This window comes from Eutrema salsugineum, unplaced genomic scaffold (assembly GCF_000478725.1).
Source record: "Eutrema salsugineum unplaced genomic scaffold, Eutsalg1_0 scaffold_23, whole genome shotgun sequence".
Taxonomy (NCBI): Eukaryota; Viridiplantae; Streptophyta; class Magnoliopsida; order Brassicales; family Brassicaceae; genus Eutrema; species Eutrema salsugineum.
Genome location: NW_006256805.1, coordinates 932,560 through 938,538, shown reverse-complemented (window position 1 = coordinate 938,538; position 5,979 = coordinate 932,560). Strand labels below are relative to the sequence as shown.

Genomic DNA, 5,979 nt, shown 5'->3' with positions numbered 1-5,979 from the left:
TCTTATTGATAAAATGGCTTCCCCCATCACTGATGACTACCCTTGGAACTCCGAACCTTGGGAAAATGATGCTCTTGAAGAGCTTTACCACAACTTTCGAATCATTAGTCGGAGATGCAACCGCTTCGACCCACTTACTCACATAGTCCACAGCAACAAGTATATACTGATTCCCGTATGAGCTTACAAAGGGACCCATGAAGTCAATGCCCCAGAAGTCAAAGACTTCTACTTCAAAAATCGGGTTCTGAGGCATTTCATTCCTCTTGGATATGTTACCGTGCCTTTGACAAGCTTCACACCTTGAGACTACATCCTGAGCGTCTTTGAACATGGTCGGCCACCAGAAACCGCTTTGTAAAACCTTGGCGACTGTCTTGAATGCACCCAAGTGACCACCATACGCTGAACCGTGGCATTCTTGTAACACTGGATAAATCTCATCCTCGGCCAAGCATCGTCTATAGAGATGGTCTTTGTTAAGCACGTATAGATACGGCTCATCCCAATGGTATCTCATCACATCTTTAAAGAACTTCTTCCTCTGATAGGTATCAAGATCAGGTGGCCCTAAACCGCATGACAAGTAGTTCACCAGATCTGCAAACCATGGGAGGCTTCTTTCTTTGATTGTGTTGGCTTCCTCCGCTTCTAAGTAAGACCTGACTAGCATGAGATGTTCCTCGGGTAAAGCATCGTCTATGTGGACTTGTTCTTCGATCCTCAGCCTTGAGAGATGGTCGACAGCTCCATTCTCAATACCCTTTTTATCAAGCACCTCCATATCGAACTCTTGAAGTAACAGAACCCATCTTAGAAGCCTTGGCTTAGCATCTTTCTTGGTCATCAAAAATCTCAAAGCCGCATGATCTGTATAGACCGTGACCTTTGATCCCACTAGATAGCTCCTGAATTTATCAAATGCAAACACAATGGCTAGCATTTCTTTCTCGGTGGTGGCATACTTTTCTTGGGCTGAATCCAATGTGCGGCTTGCGTAATAGATCACGTGAAGCTTCTTACCTTTCTTTTGCCCCAAGACAGCCCACACGGCATAATCAGATGCATCTGTCATCACTTCGAATGGTAATGACCAATCAGGGGCTTGGACAATCGGTGCACTTATCAATGCTTCCTTGATTCTTTTGAACGCTTCTTCACATTCATCATCAAAGATAAACTTCACTTCTTTACACAATACCCTCGTCAAGGGTCGAGCTATTGATGTGAGCATGGAAAGCATGGAGAGCTTGGAGCATGGAACTAAACCGCAGCTTGAACCCGTGGAGCTTGGAGCTGAAGATGATGAAGCATTGATCGTCCCCAATGGTCCCATGACAAGGTCTAGAGCAAAAGAGTTCAATAAAGTCATCAACAACCATCTACTTACCATTCAGGCCAGCCTTAGAAGTGAAGCTTGTCCAGCCACATTGGTTGTGATTCAAGCCGTCTAAGCGATGACAATGGAGGTGTGTGGACTTGTGCTCTTTTTCCCTCCTCTTGGTTTTGTCCCAATGGGTTTTCCAAGAGAGGTTTTTAACGAGGCTTGGCCACATACTTCTTACCTCAGCCCATTGTCATCATTCGGCCCTCTTCTCTTCTTGTTTCAATTTGAATTTCCTTAGTGTTATTTCTATCTTCTTTCTATTCAAATATGGTCTTTATGTGCATGAATTTTCGAGGCATGTCTCTTAAATTCTATGCCTGACCGAAATGACTCTTCTCCTTCTTCCCCCTTCTCTTTATATTCTGTACTTGACTCTTCATTCTATTTTCATCAAACTTCTTATTTCTAAAACTCTCTCTAGTTGTTTGATCCGAATAGTGTGTAATATCTATTCAACTTGATTCTTCTCTTGGTGTGTAATATCCTAGAAGAATTAAGCATCGAAAGTCTAAGGAACATCCGCAATCCTTAGAAGTTTCACTTCACCCCCATCGTTCAGATCATTCACCAAACCAAATCATCACTTCCGCATCACCAATTCAACCACACGAAGAGCATCAAGGGGCAGGACTCATTCATCACGATCAGGAGTCTATCAGCTATTTTAGAGAAATCTTTGATAAATCTTCTTTAGAACCCTGCGTGACCAAGGAAGCTTCTTATTCCTTTTACTGAGTTCGGAGCTTGTAGGTTCACCATAACCTCGATCTTAGCTTTGTCCACCTCTATGCCTTTCTCTGATACCTTGTGTCCCAAGACAATCCCTTCTTGGACCATGAAATGGCATTTCTCCCAATTCAAGACGAGCATGTGCTCCTCACATCGCTTTAGAACCTGAGATAGATTAGCAAGACAATCGGAGAAAGAGGAGCCGTATACAGAAAAATCATCCATAAACACCTGCACTTTCTCTTCAATTAGATCAGAGAAAATATGCATCATGCATCTTTGAAAAGTGGCCGGTGCATTACAGAGACCGAAAGGCATTCTCCTATAAGCATAAGTGCCATAAGGGCAAGTAAATGTTGTTTTTTCTTGATCTCGGGAATCTATATGGATCTGAAAGAAACCCGAGTACCCATCAAGAAAACAAAAATAAGGATGGTTAGCTAGCCTCTCAAGCATTTGATCAATGAATGGCAAAGGAAAATGATCTTTTCTAGAAGCAGAATTCAGTTTTCTATAGTCTATGCACATGCGATGACCGGTTATGGTTCTTTGGGCTATAAGCTCATCCTTTTCGTTTTTAACCACCGTGATCCCACCTTTCTTGGGCACAACGTGAACAGGAGATACACACCGTGAGTCAGAGAATGGGTATATTATCCCTGCCTCAAGGAGCTTGAGTATCTCCTTCTTAACCACCTCTTTGAGGTTCGGGTTAAGACGTCGTTGATGCTCAATAGAGGACATAGCTTGGTCCTCTAGGTGTATCCTGTGGGTGCATATGTCAGGAGAGATCCCTCTAATATCAGCCAAAGAGTATCCTATGGCTCTCCTGAACTTTCTTATCTCGCTAAGCAATGCACTTTCCTCATGCTCTAGCAAACTATCATTGATGATCACGGGATATGTGGAGTTTAAGCCCAAGAAAGCGTACCTGAGCCCTGTTGGTAGAGGCTTGAGCTCAACAGGGGTCGCATCAGCCTCATTCCAGTCGACATTAAAGCTGCATTGGCTCGGACAGCTTCCTCGGCTGTCCCTTTCTCGCGCGGTTTACCATCGACCTCGACACAAGCTCTCGCGGCCATGATACCCCGAGGTGTCTCCTCAACACCCTTGGACTCCCCAATGTCTAAAATGTCGAGGCCACTCTTCCTGAGCTCCAGAAACCCCGTCTCAGCTCCAAGTTCCTTCGGTTGGTCCAAGAGACGCTTGTACACCTTGCTTTCCTCGTTCAAATACCCGTGCTCGCTTTTTTCCCTTGTTAAGACCACTTGTAATGGGTCTTCTGCGTTCAACTCCTCTAGGAGCTCATCAGCTAGCTCCTCCATAGCCTCCACATAGAAAACCTGACCTCCAATGGTCGGTTTCTTCATCATTTCCTTCACGTTGAACTTCATGGTTTCGGAACCGATGTGTAGTTCAATCATACCTCCTCTCACGTCGATGATCGCTCCTGCTGTTGCTAAGAACGGTCGCCCCAAGATAATGGGGTCCAGAGGTTCCTCGTTCATCTCAAGAACTATGAAGTCCGTGGGGATCTCTATTTCACCGATTCTCAAAGGTAGATCCTCAAGTAAGCCCACCGGTAGTCTAACCGATCTATCAGCTAATACAAGGGAGGTCTTGGCCGGCTTGTAGCTTTTGAATCCCAGTCTCTTGGCCACCGTGTAAGGCATTAAGCTCACAGAAGCTCCTATATCACATAAGCAATTTGAGAACTTCAAGTGACCTATGGCGCACGGCAAAGTAAAGCTGCCCGGATCGGATAGCTTTCTTGGTATAGATCTCCTCTGAATTATAGCGCTGCACTCGTGACTCAATATTACCATACCCTGGAGCTCCTTTGTCTTGTTGAGAATCGCATCCTTTAGAAACTTTCCAAGCTGTGGTATAGCTAAGAAAGCGTCTATGATAGGCAAAGTCAGTTGCGTGTTCTCCAAGTGTTTCTCAAAAACCGTCTTGGCTTTGTCTAGGATTTTCTTCTTAAAACGCCCTGGGAATGGTATCTTGGGCTGGTAAGGTGGTGGTGGAACGTAGGGCTTTTCAAGCTCAGGTGTCTTTTCCACCTCTTTCCCTTTGTTTTTGATCGGTTCCTTCTCCAAAACCTCTTCTTGTTGAGCATCATCTGAGGCTGCCTCCCCTCCGAGTTGCTCATTGGCCTCAATGAGCTTTGTTTTAGATGCTGGAGCTTGTAATTCTTTACCACTCCTCAATGTGATGGCGTTCACATATTCCTTGGGGTTAGGCTCCGGCTTGCCTGGTAAAGCCGGTCCTCTTGATGATGTAGAAGCTTGATTCTGCTTAAGCCTCTGATATCCTGTTGCATTGTTGCGTGCTGACTTTCAACCCTTTGTTGACCCTGTAACAGTTGCTGTAGGATCCCACAAACATCAGGTCCCATCTGATTCTGATCCGTTCCTTGGTTCTGTTGCTGATTACCCATCGGCTGCGGATTGAACCCTGGTGTGAACTTATGTTGCGGTTGGCTGTTGAAGGTGTTGCCTTGAGCCGGTTGGTTCTGCTGACTATAACTCTGCTGCTGCCCACCGAATTGTTGCTTGGGCTGAAAGCTATTCTGAAATGGAGCTTTTGGAGCATAGCTTTGTTGGTGTTGTTGAGCAGGGTATACTTGGTCTTGAGGATTAGCGACATTTGGGTTTCGGTAAGAGAGGTTTAGATTGTTGCTGAAGTTGTTAAACCGCTGATACCTCTTCTGATTCCCTATGTAGTTTATCTCCTCTTGCGTTAGACCATCTTCATTGACGTTATCAAAACTTGGCCCTTGCTCATCGAACTCGCCTACAAAATGTATTGGCTTTTGTGTAGCCATTAGAACTTTGTCAAGCTTGCTCTGTAGCTCTCTGATATCTTTCTTCATGCGCTGTTCTTCACTAGATCCCTCTGAACGGTTTGCCCTGTCAAAATCTTCTCCATACGTGTGATTGGACATAGCGAGGTTCTCCACTAGTTCCATTGCCGCATTGATCTCTTTCCCAAGAAAATTTCCATTTGAGGCTGTATCGAGTTGGTTTCTGATCTTGGGGAGGGCACCTCGGTATAGAGTACTCAGGAGGGATGCCTCCGAGATGCCGTGGTGTGGGCATTGGTTGGTATAGCTTCTGAAACGTTCCCAAGCTTCACTAAAGCTCTCGTTGTTGTGCTGCGTGAAACTTGAGATCTGATTCCTAAGCTTTGCCGTGCGTGATGTGGAGAAGAACTTGGATAAGAACGCCAGTTTACACTGCTCCCACGTTTGTATAGAACCCCTCGGGAGGTTCTTTTCCCACTGGTGAGCTTTATCACCGAGGCTGAATGGGAACAGGCGCAGCTTGAAGCTATCTTCTAACACGCCATTAATCTTTGTCAGGTCTTGTTGTTCATTTTTTTCTGCCTGCGCTTGATTAGCCTGAGCCTGGTGCTCGGCATCTTGAGCCTGCTGCTCTATCCTTGGCTGTTCTGCCATTCCAAGCCTTTCAAAGTGCCGTTCTATCTCGCGAGCTGTCCTGTTGATGTTATTGTCGTAAGGGAGAGGCGGTTATGTGCTGCGAGACCTGGTTTTCATGCACCTGAAAGCAAAGCCAGAACTTGCAAAAGAGTTAGTAAAACAAAAGAAAGTAAAGTCTTGATCTTAAGAACAAATAAGAGACTAATGCTCCCACAAGTTGGCAACGGCGCCAATTCATAACTAAGGGTTTGTGCTCTTTGTAGAGGTTATCAATCCCCTGTCTTGTAGTACAAGGGGTTATCAATCCAAACTTGTGTGTGACACACTAGTCTATGTTACTTGTGATCTTAAGTCAAGATGAACAGATAAAGGTTTATGCTAATCTACTTAACAAGCAAGTAAACATGAAAATGAAGCAAAA

The 5,979-nt window shown here is 45.0% G+C and overlaps 1 non-coding gene across 1 annotated transcript; it reads left to right on the top strand.

Annotated features, from left to right (window-relative positions):
• The first annotated feature begins 5,199 nt into the window (after positions 1-5,199).
• LOC112086135 lies at positions 5,200-5,306 on the top strand. Its single transcript, XR_002899316.1, has one exon. It is a non-coding gene; the product is annotated as a small nucleolar RNA R71 (small nucleolar RNA).
• The last annotated feature ends 673 nt before the right edge of the window (positions 5,307-5,979 follow it).